Source organism: Vulpes lagopus, chromosome 19 (genome assembly GCF_018345385.1).
Source record: "Vulpes lagopus strain Blue_001 chromosome 19, ASM1834538v1, whole genome shotgun sequence".
NCBI lineage: Eukaryota > Metazoa > Chordata > Mammalia > Carnivora > Canidae > Vulpes > Vulpes lagopus.
The window spans coordinates 32,353,528-32,374,095 of NC_054842.1; the positions used below are offsets into that span (position 1 = coordinate 32,353,528).

Below are 20,568 nucleotides of genomic sequence, written 5' to 3' on the forward strand. Positions count from 1 at the left end.
CATCCTCCGGGCTCACACGCTCTTATAACTCCCCACTGCTAGAAGAGCACGTGCTCAGGCAAGTTGAGAGCGCACACATACACACAGATACCACAGGCCTCAAGCCCAGCGTCCTTAAGAGTGTGAACTCTGGGTTTGAATGTGGTTGCTGCTGCCTACTAGCTGTGTGACCTTGGGTGGGTAAACTTAGGTCTCTGTGCCTCAGTTTCCCCAGTTATAAAACAGGCATTATAGCAACCTGCTTCCTAGGGTGGTTGTGAGAACCATGTGAACGCTCGCTGAGTGCTTAGGCCTCTGCTGGGTCTCAGGGAGCTGTGGGCATGTATTAACTGGGGCTCTTTCCCAGTCCTGTCATGGGGCATGTGGAGCCCTCCCCTTTCCACTCAGCAGTTTCAACTTGAAGCCTCCTCAGCCTTTCAAGGCCTCCCTGAGCTCCTGCCTCTTCTCTCAAGAGCTTTGGATTTCCTGGTCAGTTGACAAGGGGACACCCTTTTTTGTTCCCACCTGCCTCACTTATCTTTGCCTATCTGTTCCCCACCCTCTCTGTCCCCTGCCCTCCAAGTGCTTGAGGCCAACTCTGTGCCCCTGGAGGGTCAGCAGCCCTCTTTGTGGCCTGTTCCTTGCTTGCAGAGCTGCTTCTGTGTCACACCTGCACGTCCATGTCCTTCTTCCCGTTTGCACTCTTCTCCCTGCCACTACCCACCTCCCTCTTCCTCTTGTCTTCCCCTCTCTCCATCTTTTCCTTTTTGAATCTCCTTGCTTCTCTGACCTCCCCCACCTCTCTCTTAATGAGAACTTTCACACATCATATTGATTTGGAGTTTTAAAAAGCCAGAATTGATTTTTCTGGGGGACTTTTCACGATCTTATTTTTAAATGTAGGAAGAAAGCTGTTTCCAGAGCTGTTGACTTTGTTCTATTGAGTTAGGAGTCGATGTTGGAAACTCTTTTCCGGAGACTTAGAGAGCTCTGGGACCTCCAGTGCCATATCTAATGAGCTGTGGGTGGGGGCCGCCCTCCCTTCTGCAGGCCCGAGCCTGGGAGCAGAGGGCCCTGGCAGGGGGAGGCCTTGCACACTGGCCTGGGTTGGAGGATGAGGCTAAAGAGCATGTCCAGGGAGTGAGCACAGACAAAGCAGACATACTATAGGCCTTATGGAGTAAGGGGCGGGCTGCGGGACAACAGTGGTGGGAATTTGCAGACGAGGCCACAATTTCTGCTGCTCTGGCATCAGAGACAGGTTCTGGGGACCATCTCATCTATTCCCACATGTAGCATGTACTGATCTGACACCTGTACTGTGTGCCCGGCCCTGTGCTGAGGGTTTTGCCCACATCATCTCATTTAATCCCAATAACCCCAGGATTCAAGTCATATTATTTACACCTCACTTGATGAGTAAGACAACATTTTAGCAATAAATTCAAGTTAGTTAAGGGCAGGGGTCCATGGGTGGCTCAGTCGGTTAAGTGTCTGCCTTCAGTTCAGGTCATGATCGCAGTCCTGGGACTGAGCCTTGTGGCAGGCTCCCTACTCAGTAGGGAGTCTCCTTCTTCCTCTCCCTCTGCTATTCCTTGTGCCCTGCTCCTGCTCATTCTCTCTCCCTTGCAAATAAATAAAATCTAAAAAAAAAAAAAAAAAAAAAAGTTAGTGAAGGGTAGTGGGCTAAAAAAACTATCTGTAAGGGTGTAATAATAGAAAGATCTAAAAGAGCAAATGAGGGGGAAGAAAGGCAACATCTTGCCTACTGGGATGTTTGTATGTGCACATATGTTCACACGTGTAGACTGCTTTAAATCTTTTTGGGAATGAGGCTGGATACATATAAATAAACTAACAGAATAAATGAAATAGTTGAGGATATTGGATGAAGAGAAATTAAAGGCAGGGAAGTAAGATGATCTGTAGCCAAAGGTCCTGACTCCCATGTTTGGAGTGGATCTTCTGAATCAACAGGTTGATCATCACCAGGTTTGACCTGCTCCCCCCTTCCTTGGGTGCTGCAGTCATGAATTGTGTGCTCCTTTTGCCAACATGAGTTCAAAGCTCCATGGAAGCAGCCAGAACAGGAGACTCACCACACCTCATCCGACTCGGGCTTCTGGGCAGGGGCAAGGAGGATGGGTCAAGGGCATTCCTGGGTTGATGCAGCAGCCCCACCCTGGGCGCTGAAGCCGGGTGGCCCTCTGGCTAATGCAGAACAGCTTCCTCACCTGGCTCAATAAAGGCAGCATGGGGCAGGGTCATTTCATAGGAAGATTCAAATGGTGTGGTTTGGCAACTCTAATATTGTCTAGATGTGTTACAGAACAATTTTGCTTTTTTTTTTTTTCTACCTGGCTAACTGCTCCTCATTTTCAGATTTCAGCTTATGGGTCACTTCTTCAGAAGCTACCCCCTCTCCTCTGGGTGCCTATGATACCCGTAGTGGCCAAGGCATTTCTTTTGTAATGCCACATATGCTTCCCTAAACAAACTTTTCTGTAAAATTGCAGTCTATGATAACAGTGCTTCTGGGGGAAAAAAGGTTAGGGGTTGTCATTTAACATCTGCAGAACTTTGTAGCCAAAGCCCTAAGAAAAACAACAATCCTTATAAAAACAGTAGCTCAGATAAATCTCTTTCAGTGTTTGCACCCGGCCTCACAGGAGGTGAAGGCTTTTAGCTCTGAACCTTGGGGCACTTCCCTTTTCTTTGAAATGTCTGTCCTAGAGGGCATTCACTTCTAGTTGAGACCCAGTTTACCAAAATTATAGATCTGAAACTTCTTTGTGGATGTTTTAACACAGGCAGAAAAGTCTTCATAGCTTCTTCATCTGCATTCCTTCCTTCAAGGCTTAACAGAGTAGAGGACTAGAGGTCCTTGAAGCTGCTGGCACCACAGTTTACTCGAAAGGATGCACTGGGCTTTCAGCCCAAGCTTCGCATTGTCACAGGGTTATTACAGTGACTGGCGTGAGATGTGGGGGAGAATGCCTCAGGACACCCCCAGCTCCTGACCTGTTTTCTTTCAGCAAAGATGTACTCTGGGGCGGGGCACTGGCCCACAGGAGCCACCCTGCGCAGAATGGACTCCCACAGCCTGCATCTCTTTCATAGCACCTCTGGGGCCCATGCTGAGGTGACTCCCCCCAAATCCTCTTCCCTCGTTTTCAAATTTTCTTCTCAGTAATGATAGCAAGGCTCATAACGTTTCTGGCAGACTCTTTTTCAATGACCAGGACACCCTCTTGTCCCTTCTTCTCCCATGTCCCCCACTCAGTTTCTTATCAATGATCCAAAGCACATAAGTATTCCCAGGGTGAGGGGTCCCCCACCTGGGGTCTCTAATTTGCTCCTGGGGTGAGATGCTCCCCATCAGGATCACTCTCTGTGACTCTTCCTCTCACTTGTCTCCTCTGCCTTCTCAGCTGCTTTTCCCTCCCACCCCTACCATTGAAAGGATGAGTTTTCCATTGTCCCAAGATGCCTCTGGCGCCCCTTGGGTTGTCCACAGGAGGCACAAGGGCAGAGGCCTGACTCCAGTTACCATGGGAAACCTTCAGGGCTGGTGAGAGAGCCTCTGGCTCTCCAGGCCAGGCTGGTGGGATAGCTCTACTTGCTGAAGAAGGAATGAAGGAGACTTGCCTGGCATCCTCCCGGTCCTCTGTGTGCTCCTGCCTACAGTGTCCAGGCCTGTTTGGAGGGTCTTTATTTATTTTTTTGAAGATTTTATTTATTTATTCATGAGACACACACACACACACACACACACACACAGAGAGAGAGAGAGAGAGAGAGAGAGAGAGAGGCAGAGACACAGGCAGAGGGAGAAGCAGGCTCCATGCAGGGAGCCCGATGTGGGACTCCATCCCAGGACTCCAGGATCATGCCCCGGGCCAAAGGCAGACACTCAAGCACTGAGTCACCCAGGCTTCCCTTGGAGGGTCTTTAGACAGTGGGATCCATACTGGAGGAGCCAGGCATCTCCGCTGCACCCACACACCAGCCTGGGGCTGAATTAAGCCCTTCTGAGGAGGTAGGGCTGCCGGTGGAGCCTCAGAAGTTAGAGGTACAGGCTTTTCCCTCCTTCCTGCACAGGCTCCCTGCTACCCAGGCCATTGAGCTACCAGATTCTGTCCATTCTACTGCTGCAGATCTCTGGAGCCTTCCTTCCCTCTCCATTGCCCCTACCCTACTGCAGGTGGGCCCTCTATGGTCTCCCTGGCTCCTGTCCTCACCTCACTGCATTTGCCCCATGGCTGCCCCAGGGGCTTTCCATAAAGTAAAGCTGGCCCCAGCTGCCTGTGCCAAAGTCTTTAGGTCTCTCCACTGCTTCCAGGATAAAGTCTGACACAGTCCCCTGACCCACCCTTTAGCACCAGGGCATTTAGTAATCTGGCTCCTGGCTACATCTCCAGACCCATTTCCTGAGGCCCCACTTCATGCTTCTGGCCAGACAGTGCTCAGGGGTTCCCAGAGCTGAGTCTGGCCATCAATGCTGTTGACACACTCTTTCCTCTGCCTGGGTCTCCCTTCTCTCTCTCTCTCTCTTTGACTGGTACAGCCCGGGTCTGCTCCTGTGGCTCCTTCACTACTAGGTCCTTGCTGTCATCCCCCGCAGAGGCATGATAGCAGTTCTTGCTTCTGTGTCCCCAGTGTTTTGTGAGCATGAGCTCGAGTGGCAGCTGTCACACTGCACAGCAGAGTGTCCTCTCTCCTGGTTCCTCACAGTACTCTGTGCTCCCTGAGGGCAGGCAGCCTCCAGGTCACTTCTGCGAATCCTCATCTGGCCTTGTGCAGATGTTGCGAGCACTCGTTACACATGCATTGGATGAGTAAATGAAGGCAAGAGTGGTGTGGGAGCTACACAAAATGTGAGAGGTGGTGGGCACTGCTGCCATCTGGCTTCAGGAGAACCAAATAGAACTGGCCTTCTTGGGTGTCCTCCCTGAGCTGCTGTCCCTGTGGAGGGTGGAACCAGGCAGTGGACCCCATCCTGGCATCTGGAAGCTAGACAAACACTCAGGATTTCTGGCCCCATGATATAGCGTGTCAAAGCCCCCAGGGAAACAAAGCAAAAGATGTCGGAGGATTTTTCTTTGGGGAAAAGAAATATTCTCAACTAATATATTTAGAATAGAACAGTATCTTCTACCTTATGATTTGACTGATGGAAGTAGTGTATTTAAGCTATTTTTAACCTGGAATCTTAGGAGGAAGAAATCTAGTGATTAGATATTTGGAAGCTATTGTGTAATTTTAAAACTTTGGTAAAGGAGCATGTTGAAAGAAAGAAAGAAAAAAAAAGAACCCAACCAGATTGATGTGTTTCAGTTCTCTCTGTAACGTTAGACTTTTGTTCTGAAGGAATCCATTGTCTTCAGGAAGGGGCAGCCAAGGGTGTGTGTGTATGTGTGCATGTACGCATGTGTGTGTGCGTGTCTGTGTGTAACTCACTCCCTTCTCCATAAATAGCTTAAGATTACATTCTTTGCCTAAAAAAAACATTTTACAAAGGGCCTCCTTCACTCTATTGACAGCAACAACAAGCATTTGTGCAGGGCTTGGCAGGCTGCACTTTCTCATGTATTTTTTCAACACTCTTGTGAGGAAGTTATTTGCTGCGATCATTATTATTCCCATTTTGTGGGAGGAAAAAAATGGAAACAAGAGTGGCTGAATGACCAGCCCAGGACCATCCAGTCAGAGCATGGTTATATAGATGGTGTTTGGGTCCAGGTCCTCCTGCCCTAAATCATATATTTTTCACTATTACTCTGAGACCTGAATGTGAGAGGTATTTGGGCTGTTCCCCATAGGACACTGCTGGGACCTCAACTAGCAGAATTGTTTTCCTTACCTGTTGCTGCATAACAAGCCACTGTTTTACTTCTCTGAGTGAATCCCTTCTTTCAATGGGAACCTGTGAGCATTTTTATTATGCTCACAGATTCTGTGGATTGGGAATCTGGACAGGACACAACAGGGGTGGGTTGCCTCTGCTCCATTACAGCTGGGGCCTCAGCTGGGAGATGGAATCATCTGAAGACTTCTTCACTTACATGTGTGGCCCCTGGGCTGGGATAACTAGAAGGCAGAACTCAGTTAAGAGTTCTAGAACTAGGGCAGCCTGGGTGGCTCAGCGGTTTAGCGCCGCCTTCAGCCCAGGGAGTGATCTTGGAGACCCAGGATCGAGTCCCACGTCAGGCTCCTTGCATGGAGCCTCTTTCTCTCTCTGCCCGAGTCTCTGGCCCTCTCTCTCTCTGTGTCTCTCATAAATAAATAAATAATATCTTTAAAAAAAAAAGAGTTCTAAGACTGTACTGGAATGCTTATGGGTGTCCTCTCCATGTGGCTTGGGCTTGCTCATAGCATAGTGACCTCAGAGCAGTCACACTTTCTTTCATGGCAGCTCAAGACTCCAAGAGAGAATGTTTGAGTGAAGAAGGAAGAAGCTACGTGGCTTTTGTGACTTAGTCTTAGGAGCCACATGTCATCACTTCTGCCATACTGTACTGGTCAGAGTCACAAACCCTCTCAAATCTAAGAAAAGGGGACACAGATGGCCACCCCACAATGCAAGGCCTATTAAGAATTTGCAGCCATGTTTTTAAAACCACAGCAAAGTACTTCTCTTCTGACTAGATTGATCTGACTTCAGTGCTATCTGGAAGAATGCAAAGGAACAGGATAACCTCTAAAGAGACTTTCTAGTCATGAACTCAGGTGATACCTTAGATTTCTCCATCTACATGAGAAGACAGGCCTTCTAGATTGCCCCATTTAGTTCTTGCTGGCAGTACCAGGGCAGAGAAAAAGTGGCCCTTGCCACCCTCTGCTGGGAATACATACTCAGTGCATGTCAGGTGGATTATTGGGTGCCATGGGCTAGGTCAGGCACTTAAGTATTACATAGTTTTGGGATTCTCTGCCCATTGCTCCTAAGCCATAACACTACATCGTCCTGCGGGGAGGATACTTCATCTGGCACAATCTTTGGGAACAAAGGGATTGAGAACCTCTCTGAAAGAGAGAGGCTGCAGAGACAGCTTCCTGGAAATTCGAAGAGCTGTATCCATGAGCTCCAAAGCTTTCCCTTCTTCAAGTCTGGACCAGGGAGATGAGCATGGACAAGCAGGGGATCAGACCTCGCAGGGTCATCTTTGTTGTGCCAAGCCAGTGCTGACACGTTAGGGTCTCCTGGGACACACAGTGACCAATTTCTTCATTCTTGGTGGCCCCAAATGACCTTTCTTACCTTGTTCCCCACACCTATTCTCACTTGTGCTCCAGCTGCACCACATTTTGTCATTAGATTTTCATGAGCCATCGTGCTTGTACCAGTTAGCATAGGCTAAGTTATATCGCAGTAACAAACACTCTCCCAACAACACATGCTTATTTCCCCTCATAGTGTTTTTATCATGAGTTGACAGGGGTTCTGTTCTGTGCCATTGAGGGTCACCTGTTAGAGGTGAAGAGAACTCTGGTGGGTCTAGCACTGATAATTAAATGTCCTGGCTTAGAAGTGACATATGTCGGTTCTATTTACAACTTACTGGCCAGACTAGACTCATGGCCTCACTTCCACCTCAGATGGTCCAGGAAGCACAATCCCATGATGTCCCTGGAATACAACTGGGGGGGGGCGGGGGGAAGGCCAGTCGCATTGACTGCTACATGACTACCACAATGCTCTCCTTAAATCAGTACCTGTGCCCTCTTTTTAGAACTTCTTCTCCACATTTTTATTCATGCATGCAGGTCTGCATGCAACTATCCATCTACTCATCCACCCACCTAATAGTTAGTGAGCCCTGTCCTGTGTGCCAGGTATGGCTTTGAATGTCAAGCATGTGGGGATGAAAAAGTTCTCTGGAGAAGTCCATAATCATACTGGAGTTGTTCAAATCTGTCCAACTTTTCCGGGCCATAGCTCAGTCCCCATGAAGACACCTAGTATTAACGAGTCCTTGCTCCATGATATGTCATTAGTGGTTAGGCATAACCACAACTATCACTGAGTTATTTTCAAGCCCTTACATTAAGCTTCACACTTTGCTAAGAGTTCGGTTTAACCCACACTACAATTTTGAGTGGTTGGCCATATTATGCCCATTTACAAATGAGTAAATCCACCCTCGCAAGGGTTAAGGCACTTGTCCAAGATCACACAGCTACTAAGTAGAAGCGCTGAGGTTTAAATTTGGCCTGAGTCCACGTCCTTACTCTTCAAAGGCTGCATTACACTTCCCCTTAAATGCTCATGCAGTTTTTTCTGTGTATCAGAGCCCTGGAGAGCGCAAACAAAGATTATTCTCTGCAGTCATACTATGAGCACTTAGAAGGCAGAGACCATTTCTAGGGCTTTCGGATTATTTGACTCCTTGATGAGCAAATGAAGGAGGGAGAAAGGGAGGGAGGGGGAGAAGAAATGAAGGGAAAGAAGGAAAGAGAAAGAAAGGAGCAAGTAGAGTTAGAGCAGCTGATTTTCTGAACGTGGAGTGAGAATCCTGCCAGCGAGGCGCGGTGGCGGCGTGGCTGTGTGCGCGAAGGCGGCTCATGCTCTGATCCTGCAGAAAGGTGCTGTGCACACCGGCGGTGCGTGCTTTAACCCGACCAGCAGCGACGTCTCCGAGGCGGGGCTGCTCTCTTCACCCCACTGTCAGCGGAGTCTCCGGGCGGATGGGCTCTGCGCCTCAGCGTGTCTCATTACCGCTCAAGAGGATCTTCAGTCTACCACGTCTGAACCGACTACAATTAAATACACAGATGTATTCCTCCTCACTCGGCTGCTGAAAAGGAAATATTTTTGAAAACTATGACAACTCAGTATCACAGCTCAGAGAAGCTGGAGGAAGGAAGAAAGGGCTACAAAGGAAGCATTAAACAGAATTTTTAAAGGTCACTCTCTGATTTTGTGCATTACTTTCCAAAGCCGTATTTTGAGATTAACCAAGCAACAACAACAACAAGCCGTGAATGTCACAATTAGGGCTAGCCTCCGCCCCGTGCAGTTAGATAGTGGTTTCCTTTTTTTTTTTTTTTTCAAAAAAAAAATTTATTTATTTGCTCATGAGAGACACACACACACACACACAGGGAGAGAGGCAGAGATGTAGGCTGAAGGAGAAGCTCCTCCTGTGGGGAGCCTGAGGCAGGACCCCATCCCAGGACCCCCGGATCACGGCCTGAGCCAAAGGCAGCTGCTCAACCGCTGAGCCACCCAGGTGCCCCTAGATAATGGTTTCCACTGGGAGCAACAATGGTGAGGCCTGAAAGTGGCGCCTTTTTCTGCAGCCTGGCCCTGTGTGCCAGGCCCAATTTGTTTTCCACTACTGCTCGGTCTTTATCAGAAGAACAATCTGCAATCCCATGCTGTTCTTACTTGGTGCTGGAGCCTTCCTCGACTGGGTCTTACACATCGATTTAAGGCTTGGGTTAACCTAGATTCTTCTAATGTGGCTTCTTGATGGCTTTGATTAAAAGGCCTTTCCTCCATAGTGTCTTTTAGTCTCCAAACTTGAGAGTGAAGTGCTTTCTTCTGTGTTCACTCCTTCATCAGGGAGCGTGTGTGTGTGTGTGTGTGTGTCCCTCTGGATGTGTGTGCGCGTGTCCCTGAATATGTGTTCATGCTCATGGATGTGTCTGTGTGCTGCGGGTGTGTGTGTGCTTCTCTAGATAATATGCATGTGTGCCCCTGTGCATGTGCGCGTGTGACCATGCATATGCTAGTGACTACTGTGTTGGCAACTTTCATCCTGGAGATAATGTGTAAGTGCCTAATTGCATTTGCTATTTAGCAATTAACCACTTGCAGGTGCAACTAGTTGTAAGCACAGTTCTGCATGTGTGACTAATTGCAGGTGTAAAATATTCACCTCTTCAGTTCCCTTCATGGCTCAGTGGGGCTCAATGCTAATTCTCCCTCACCATCTGGGTTCAGTCTCATCCTCTGGCCGGAGCATCTCCGAGGGAGAAAGGCCCAGGGGGGAAGTGGGAAAGCTGTCTCAGAGCAAGAAGGGACACATAGGTGTGAAGGGGAGCAGGGTGGAGTTGGGAGACTTTGCAGAGACTCAGAAGCTTAGCTAGTGAGTTTCCTGCCCACCGTGCTGCCCACGCAAAGCAAGGTGGCGAGCTGGGTCCTGGGGCTGCAGAACCTCCATGTCAGGGGCCTGGCATGTCCTCAGGTGAAGCCCTCTGTGATGGGTGTTGGTTTCTGAAGGGTTTCCCTCTCCTAGGACCCTTCGCCCAGGCAGCGATGCAGATCCTCCTAGAGCTGGCTGATGGAAGCTTGGACAGATGTTCAGGAAGCTTGGATCTCCCTGCAGTATTGCCACTGCCCTGTGTGATGGCTGCACCCTTGCTCTCAGCAGCTGATCTGCAAAGTGGGAGTGACGCTCTCCCCTACGTTCCTGGTGGGCCCCCGGGGTGTGCTGAGGGTTAGTTAGGTGGATTTGACTTCGGTTTTGGACTTGCCTGGTGAAGAATATATTCTGGGGGCAGGTGACTCTTGGGTGGCCATGGGCACCTGTAATATGTTCATGGTAAAGATCTCCACAGGGGATCCCCTTCTGTCAAGGGGATGAAGAAGCAGGAGCAAGGACAGAATTCCTGGCCCTGAGATTCACTCCTGTGCCCTTCTCTCACTACTAGTTGCAAGTGAAGGCCTGAGAACAGACCTTCTTCTGGACAAGACCCTCTTCTGGGCTCTGAACTCCCTGCAGCCGGGCCTTCTTCCCCTGCCACTGAGGCACAGCCTCCTGTGGAGAGGGACCCTGGCTGCAGCCTGCAGGGAGCCACTCCCCACAGCTTGAGGCCTCCATAGGAGGGGCTTCTGGGAAGTGAGAAGGGGAAAAAGCAGAGTCTGGAGGAAGAAGAAAGGCCAGGAAATAGCTGGGACAGTGTTGGATGACAAGCAGGCAACCAGATGAAATATCAAGCTCTCTAAGAAGCTTTTCTGGAAAGTCTGGCCGGAGAGCTACTTCCAGGCCCCAGACAGGGAAAGACCCTGTCCTGGAGATCCAGAGGGATGGGAGCTCCCAGCCAAGGGCCTGTGGGGAGCCACTCTTGCCACATTAGACTAGGTCTCCCTCCCGCTCTAGATATGCATTTCCTGGGGCGAAGGGGGCAGGGGCAGCCCGAGGAGAAGGCCTCTGTAAGCAACAGGCAGGTGTACTGCCTGGTGGGGGTGTGGTAAGGGGCCCAGGGAGGAGGGGTGAGGGTGAGGCCCCAGGCGGAGAGGGAAACAGGCACGTCATACGCCCCCTTGTGGTTAGGATTAAGGAGCTCAGGTGGCCACAGTGGAGCTCGGTGGAAGGGTGTGAAGCCCAGTCAGGACCTCCTGGAGCTTGTGACTCCCAGAGTTTACTCCAAGGGGGGGCTGGACTAGGAGGAGCCACTAATCTGGCGTCACATTTTCAGTGCAATCCTTTTTACTGTGTGGCTGAACTTGGTTTCCTGGTCCTGACTCTTGGGTGCCTACTGTGGGCAACTTTTAGTAGAGTACCCTGTAGAACTTTCCTTGACCCTGGGACCCTTGGCTTGCCTCTCGGTGGTCCATTGGAGTGCGACTCAAGACGGTTTTCTGTTGGGATTCATTTGAGCTGGCCCTTTATGCCATATTTCTCCAGATATTCGAAAACTCCTTGAAAACACGAATGAGGACTTTCCTATACCTCCTTCACCACTCACTGGTTGTGCCTTAGATTTCTTATCTATAAAATGGGATAATAATAGAGCTTATTTGATAGGGTTGTAGGGAGGATTAAATGAAATGAGCAAAATGCTCATCATGTTAACTAGAATGGAGCAAACCTTCATAAAATATTAGTACTCAAGTTACTTGTATTATTCTTGTCACTCTTATTTTTATTCTTCCTTTTATTTTTTAAAAAGATTTTATTTTTTATTTATTCATGAGAGACACACAGAGAGGCAGAGACATAGGCAGAGGGAGAAGCAGGCTCCCTGCAGGGAGCCTTATGTTAGACTCGATCCCAGGACTCTGGGATCATGCCCTGAGCCAAAGGCAGATGCTTAACCACTGAGCCACCCAGGGGCCCCTCTTAGTTTTATTTTACTGAGGCTCCTTCCTTCCAAGAATGCCTGCCCCTCACTCCCCAGGATGGCTTCAGGTCAGTGTTGTCTGTTGGCTTTGGATACCAGCACCCCATAATTCTGAGACCAGTGTGATTTGAACCTGAATCGTTGGCTTACTCATGACAGCAGATGGCTTTGGGGACTGCTGAGAAGCCTTTGGTCAGGAGTCACACACAGTTCCAGCCAAGCAGAAAATGTGTTTGCCCCAGATAGTGGCCATCAGACATAGATTTCATGCGCAACAACTCTAGAATGAGACACGAATAAGGAAGTCTGCATTCTGACCATTGCCTTAGATGATAAATTCGGGCTTAACGTAACAGGTCAGGATGTGATCATTCAAATGCCAACTCCTCAGCTTCATCCCATGATCATGGGGAGCTGTTTTCCAGATAATTAAAGAATCTGAATGCTGGGAGAATCCCTCATGATTATTCCATGAAACCATCTTTTTCATTTGGGAAAAGTGGTGACAGAGTGTTCAGAGAATTTAGCCAGAGTTCAGCCTACGCAGGGTGCTTTATCTCTTAGCTCGTTCTTTTAAAGTCATTCCAGTCAAATGCAATGCAGCTTAAAAGAGCCTTTCTTAATTGCCAATCCTCACAAATAAATATATGCATTGATATGTGTCTGTGCGCTTGGCATCGTGCATCCCAGCCAACATGCAGCTGATTCCGGACGTTAGCCTGTGGGACTGGCTGAGGTTCAGCATCAGCCAGATCACTTGGAAACACCCAAGCGAGGTTCCAAGAGAACTTACTTCTCTGGAAATTGGAGGCCTACTACAAAGAACTCTGCTTTTTGAGTTCATATTAGACCAGAGGCCAGCCCATTTTTGGGACCAAAAATGATATGAAATACCAGGCTACTAATATAAGCTTTCCATTAAGGATTTTAAAACACACACACACACACACACACACACACACAACCAAAATGATAACATGAGAGCTGCTATCGTCCGTGCGTCATTTCTTAAAGAGAGGTGAGTTTAACACCAAAACAAGGACAAAGCAGGGGATCCCTTTGTCTTCAACTAAAGGCGTGTAATTGTATTTCTAGAAAAGCCTAACTGTGTGTTTCCAAAATAAAAAGGGGGAAAAATACAATCCCAGAAATTAAGAATTTAATCTTTATGAAAAACTCTGTGAAAAGTTCATCTTTGTGAAAATCTCACTCCACTACATTTTCTCCTTGTGTTCCTATAGCTTTGTCACTTCTGACAGACCTAAGTGTGGGGATAGCTGTTCTCACCAATCTTAGGATGAATGACATTTTCTTTCTTACCTTCTACACCTCATCCAAATGCTCACCTAGAGGTAACTTAAACCATGAAATACTGGGCACTCATTGATCTTCAGACGTTAACTAAATCATGACCCAGCGTTCTGAAAACAACAATATCAATAGGAACAATTGCTAACATTTATTAAGCATGTAGTGTGTATAGACACTGCCCTTCCTAAGTGTATTATGTACATCAGCTCATTTAATCATCACAAAATTCACTGACTTGCGTCCCTACAAAATTAGCTTGTCGCAGCCCCAATCTGCAATGTGCCTGTGTTTGGAAAGAGGGTTTTAATTAAACGATCAAGATTAAATGCAATTATAAGAACAGGGCCCTCCTCCAATAGGACCAATGTCCTTATAAGAAGAGAAGTGGGGGCACCTGGGTGGCTCAGTGGTTGAGCGTCTGCCTTCGGCCCAGATGGTGATCCTGGGGTCCTGGGATCGAGTCCCTCATCGGGCTTCCCAGAGGGAGCCTGCTTCTCCCTCTGCCTGTGTATCTGCGTCTGTGTCTCTTATGAATGAATACATAAAATCTTAAAAAGAGAGAGACAGAGCGGGCACAGTGAGAAGGTGCCATCTGCAAGCTCGAGACAGAGAGCTCTCACCTGCTGGCACCTTGATCTGAGACTTCCATCCCTGAGAGCGGTGAGAAAGGAAATGTCTGTTGTTTAGGCCGTATCAGTTTGTGGTGTTTTGTGAGGGCAGCCTGGGCAGACGAAGACAGCAGCCCTTTGGAATAGGTGCTCCCGCCAGCTCCATTTTGCTGAGGAGGACCTTGAGTCCTGGGATTGTGACTAGCGGGTCCAAGGTGGACGGCAGTTGTGCAGCCTGGCCTTGTTCCAGGGCTGAGCTGGTGGCCAGGAAGGGGCTGCCTGACGCTGAGATTGGAGCAGGAGGCTGGGCGGGAAGGGGGGTCCTCGCCCTTCATTGTAAGCCCGTAGCCCCTGTCTCTCGGCGCCACAGGACAAGGCCCTGTGTTTTGAAATGCCTGTCAGCCTGGGGACAGGGGGTGGCTGTCATGAGGAAAGAATGAATACAAAGTCCTGGGCCCCGAGCTCGGCACAAAGTGGGCCAGAGCTCCAGAGAGGCCAAAGGGACGCGAGGAACGAATAAATGAACAGTAGGCTGGCATCCCTATGTCTTCGGCTTGACGTGTGTGACCATAGTCATAGAACAGCCTCGTCATATATTTTTTTTTTTCAAAAGGGAGCAGTTAGCCTAATGAAATGAGTAAACATGAGCGCAACGAGTCACTGTCAGGTTCTATAAATTGTGTCTTGAGGTGCTAACTGCCCTAATAAGAGCAAGCAGAGTAAACGAATGCACCATTACGCCGAGAATAGGCCTATCGACGCCCGCAGACGCCTGCCCCCTCACCCTCCTGCCTGCTGCTGGTGGCTGCCAGCTGGTCGGGCCGCGGCTGACACACGGTGCAGGCGTTCAGGTGGCCTGCTCCTGGGCTTCTTACTTGTATCACGCACGGGGACTTGTGTGTAGGGTAATCCCTCCCCAAACACAGCTTCTCTTTTTATGAAATTCTGGTATCCTCGGATTTATTTCCGTCTACTTTGAGAATTTCTGTTCCAGGATACCCAGGTTTTGAGTCACTGCTGCTGGAGATAATTTAGCAATAGAGAAACTGGTGGGCGGTAGGAGCCAAAGGGAGCGCGTGGAAGGCGGCGTGGCAGCAGACGCTTCCCAACACAGTCGTGGAGGAGGGCCTGGGACGCCTCCTTGTTCGAGGGGGCTCCGTTGGCAGCGCAGGTATGTGTGGCCTGGGGTCAGAGTCCTCGGCCAGGAGCGGAGGGGCTCTGGCTGTCTCTCCTGCCAGGTTCCTAAGCAGGCTGAGGCCTCAGATCCCGACGGAGCTCCTCTGAGCAGATTACGTCAAGATTCCTGAAAATGTTGCAGGCTTCCCGGTTACTGTGGGTCTCCGGCGTCCCAGTGGAGGCAGAGTCGGGGCCGAGTAGCAGGTGCTGTAAATCAGAAAAGCTCTGAATATTTGATTGGAGGACAAGATGAGGCCTCCCCCCCCAACCAAAAAAAAAAAAAAAAAGTGAATTTGTGCATAACTGCACCAGGGCAGAATTACAAATGCCTTTTCAAAACTGTGAAGAGGGAGATTCTGAAAATGTTTCCGCAAATAGAGTCCAGTTAATGAGAATTACTAGCATGGGAACCATAATTATTACTTTTAACTCAGGCATCCTGTTATTGATCTCCTATTTATTTCTGGTGGGACATTTATAATTTTAGAAAGGTGACTTCGTTTTTAGTCACTAAAAACATGTTAATGTGAGATGCTAATAAGAATGACACATTTTTATTAACATTCGGAGAAGAGGAGAACAAAGTATAATGGAGAAAGTTAAAAAATGACTTCAAAAAATCCAGAAACAACAATTGTTAGATTTCGGTCAACACCACCGTATATATGTCTCTGTCATCTAGCTTCACTGTGACTGGAAAGATAGATGAAGAGTCAGGACTGATTTTAGAAAGCTGTGATAATGGTACTCTTGAAAACATTAATTTTGTTTAAACGTAATCTGAAGAAAAACGAATGCAAAATGGAGGAAATCGCTCCATTGGATAAGTGTTTCTTCTGCACAAAATATATTATTTCCTGAAAGATTCTCTTAAGATTAAGAAAGAATATTTTTAAAAAGATGAGATTCAAATCATTGTTCTAAATGTCGTATCTCAATTATAAGTAGCGGACAGTCAACCCCTTTCTCTGAAAGACGAGGAGATCGGTATACTTCCTTTTCTTCTGTTTCTTTCCTTTGCCGTGCCTCCTAGTTTTTGTTACTTTTTTAAAATTATTTTTTTCGTGCTGAGGTGTATAACAACGTCAGAGTGTTTGCGTTGTATTTCTGTACTTAAAAGACTGTAATGACTCCCAGTCGCTCCCTCACGGCTTCTCTATGCCGAATTCATTATTTGGATTTATCTCTTGGTTGATTGAATTTCATTATCAAGTAATTGTTCCCCGTGGAAGGACTCATCGTTACCTGAGGTTCTACATCCATGAGAACACCTGCCTGCAAGTGTCACCGTAGACAAGTCTGTGCTCGCCTCCGCTTCCCCTTTGAGTGACTTGCTCGCTCCTCTGCTGGTTGATCACTTCTTCATCTTTGAATTTAGCCACACCACCGGGCTGTGCCTTTGACTCTGCTGATTATTCCTTCATTTTCAGAGACATTTTTTCCTGTTAGCTCTTTGAATAAGTTCCCCCACCCCCCACCCTTTTCTGGCGGGGGGCCTCTAATTTAGGAATACCAGTCGTCCTCCATAGATTATTTTGTGCTTCTTCTCACCTATTTTTTTATGTATTTACTCTATGCGATCTTAAACTCTATCAATTCTGTAGCCATTTCTACTTTATTAGTTTTACGATATCGTTATCTTGGTCCATAACTCGTTTCTTTAACTGGGCAATCTCCCTTTCTAATTTTATTCTATTGTTTTATCATTTGGCTTTGAGCTTTTGTACTATTGAATTCTCCCAGGAATGAATCCTTTTGGATACTTTTCTTCTGTTTCTTGGGCTGTATTTTCTTCCCTACTGAGTTCTTTTTCTGTTTCTTTTCATTCTATGTTTCTGAATCTCCTTATTTTTCATATAGTTGGTAGTGAGTTTGCGTATTTGGCCAACTGCTCGTTTCTTTCCGTTGTGGACGCTCTTGACAAAGACAGCTCTGTGCAGATCTCCTGTTTTCTGATGTGCAATGGATGGCTCCTCACAGACTCTATGCTGACTTTGCCTGAGCCACAATTGGGAGTGCTGGGTCCCCTCTGTACCTTTCTGTACCTGGGGGAAGAGGAAAGCTCATCTGGGTCTGTGCACAGGCTTTGTTTTTGTTTTTTGTTTTTAAAGGTTTTTATTGATTTATTTGAGAGAGAGAGCATGAGAGCAGAAGCAAAAGGCCAGGCAGAGGGAGAGGGAGAAGCAGACTCCCCACTGAGCTGGGAGTCTGATGCAGGGCTTGATCCTAGGACCCTGAGATCATGACCTGAGCTGAAGGCAGATGCTTAACCGACTGAGCCACTCAAGCACCCCTGTGCACACTCTTTGAGGGAGACACTATGTCGCTCTCTGTCTAGGACTTTGTAAAATGCTTCCATCCAGGGCTGGTCTTCCTCCAGCTTGGGGTGGGAGCAGGGGGTAAAGCCTTGGCATATGAATTGTTTCCTTGCTTCAGAATAGAGCCCTGCAGCTTATCTTTCTGTAAGGCTGTTAGCCCTGAAAAAGATGATATTTTTTAAAAAGATCCTTTTAATTTGTTCTTTTCCCACCCTCCAGATGAGGGGTTCCAGAAGGAATTCTCAGAACCCTAACTCCACCAGTTGTACCCGACCAGCCCTGCAGACCTGTCTGGACCGTCTGTCTCACACCTAACCCCTCTGCACACTGCTGTCCCCCTTGCCAGCCACCCCTCCTGCAGGCCTGCTTCTGGTCCCATGTCTGCCTCATGTTCTCTTCTGACTTGAGGCCTTCCAGGTGTTGACCTCTCTGCCTGGCTTACTCTTTCCGTTCCTCCCCCTCATTCCCTAAGTCACAGCTCAGCTCAAATGTCTCAACTTTGAGGAGCCCCCACAGGTCCCTCACACAGGGCGTCTGCTATTTGCACCGCTCTGCTCTCCCTGATGAAATATCTCTTCTTCTCCAAGTTACGGTGTGCAGTCACTTTCCTGGGACTTGCCCTGGATGGCTGAGTCTGGAAGCAGGCCGGTTTCCAGGGCTGTTGATTCCAGCTACCCGTTCTCCCTGCGTGACTCTCTCAGCCTCCGCTTTTTTCCAGCTGTATTGTAGAAATTTAATCCCAGGTGCCCTGTGAGGAAAAACTGACTTTTTCTTTTTTTTTCTTTTAATTTTTTTTAAAGGTCATATTTTAAATGAGCTCAATGTTGGGACCTAGAATGTGACGCTGGGGCTGTAGAAGCCTGTGATTTATAGTGCCAAGACACCAGCCCAGCATGTAAGGGGGCAGTTCGGGGAGCAATGGGCTGCCCTGGGATGAAAATGAATGCCTGAGATCATGCTCACCTGGCGCTGTAAGAATCACTCACTTCAGGCTGCGTGCCTATGAGGATGTGGTGATGCCTCTGGGACAAGCATCCCCAAGCAGGTGACAACTGATACGTGCTCCAGACTTCCCTCTGGTCCCAGGGCTACACTGCCAAGCTTCTGGTCAGTGTGGTGAAAGCAAGCTGTTTGTGTTCTTGTTTCCTGAAACAGAGGGATTAAAGCGAGACTAACATCCCACCAGTATTGACTGAGTAGCTCCTATGTGCCAGGCACTGCTGTCAACATTTAAACACAAGCAAAAAAAAAAAAAAAAAAAAAAAATCCTGCCCTGATGAAAGGGATCTGCACTAGCACTTGGGCTGCCAAGGTAATGCCCTCACAGTCCCTTGGGCCTACAGCCTCAGCAGTTGCTTCCTACAGAAAACAGAGTGTATAGAGTCAGATGGTGGCAGGGTGGAGTCTTGTCACACACCCCTCCATGCTGGGAGTTCCCTGAGGGCAAAACTTGTCTCATTCATCCACCCACCTTGCAGTGAGACAGCAAATGGAACCGAATCATGTAGGCCCACTTCTTTCCTAAACCACACTGGTCCTGCTCTTGCGGCCCCTGGGTACCACTAATGAGAGGAGCCTATCTGTGGATTTCTGCCGCTTGTTTCTCACCAGAGTTTGGGCCAGACCGATGGTCTCCTTGCTTCCCAATTCCAGCAGCCCCTGGCCCTGTGTTCTTTTCTGAAAGCCCTTCTCCAGAGTGCACCTGTTCCTGACAGGCATCTCGAGGTCCAGAAGGATGCCTGCCCGACCAGAAGGGGTGCTGTCCTCCCTGCTCCCTCACGCCCACACCGCCAGGTTGCCTGTCCGCAGTTCTTGCCCTCTCTCTTTTGAAGCACAGCAGCACAGGCTGCTGGCTGCCCTTGCTGCCAGAGCACAGCCTGGGAAGCCATCCAGTCTCATCCCCATGCCAGGTGAGCAAGACCTGGGGAAACAGATAGATCTAATCCTGGCCTCGGAGGGGACAGCTAAATTGTCAAGCAGCACACTAATGGGGGCTGCTGACTGCACAGGTATCTCTGGGTTATAAATGCCCAGCACCAGAGAGCCTCCTAAGTCACACAGAGGACAACTTTATGATCCAGAAAGTAAAGAACTGGAGCAAGATCAGCTTGTGACAGGAAGCAATTGATCGGGGATGGGAGAAAGCTTGGCCCAGGAGCTCAGAAGTCCATAAACCATGGACACTCAGTGCTTCCGGAGGGGACCTGCACTGACCACAGCACAGGGATGACCAGGAAGCTGTGTGAGTGCTCTGGACGGCTGTGCAGTGTAGACCTGGAGCCCAGATGGGGACTGCAGCTGGGATTCCCGGCACCACCCTGGGAATTTCTTTCCCTCACTGCTCTCAGAATGATATGCCTGTTACCCAGTTCTGATCATGAGCCTCTCCCATGAAAAAGATTTCAGTGGCTCCCTCATCCCCCTAAGAGTCAGGCCAGACTCCTTAGCGTGGCCTTTGGGGTGCTTTGGGATCTTAAGTGTGATGAGCTTTCGGCTACATTTAATGTCTTGGATTTCCCCAGTTGTGACGCATGCTCTCACCTCTGGGTCTCTGTATAAACCATTGATTCCTTTTACCTTGAAGGCCATCCTCCCCCTACCGTCTGCTCATTTGGCTTTCTGTCACTCATGCTTCTGGCTTTAGCCCAGATACCATCTCTTCCACTAAGTCTCCCAGGTTTGGATGCCTCTTTCATGTGCATACCCTGTCATAGCATTCATCACACAATAATGTAGTTGCTATTTCTGTTTGCTTATCTCCGCAGCAAGATCTTGGCTGGAGTAGGGTGGGCAAGGTTGGTCTTTTACTTATCTTTTGTTCCTAGGGCATGGTGCAGTGTCTGTCACATGGAGGATATCTGTTGAACAAATGATTGAATGAATGAATGAATGAATGAGTGAATAAGTGATATGAAATAAGTAAAATAACATGACAAAGTGGGGGAAAATGTTGGCCCTCCTGGGGCATCCTCTCTCCCTGCTTCTCCTCCCTCCCAGAGATACAGTCATCACTGGGACTCAGGCTGCATCGCCATCCCCTGTTGCTCTGTGCCTGGGAATGCTCTGGCTGGTTGTAGTCCCTCCAGATGCCTCAGTTAACCCTT

At 48.5% G+C, this 20,568-nt stretch overlaps 1 protein-coding gene across 1 annotated transcript in view; it reads left to right on the top strand.

Moving 5' to 3' along the window:
- Window positions 1–20,568, top strand: part of EPHB1 (EPH receptor B1) — a 430,513-nt gene that overhangs the window by 187,293 nt on the left and 222,652 nt on the right. The gene's annotated exons all lie outside the window — the stretch shown is intronic.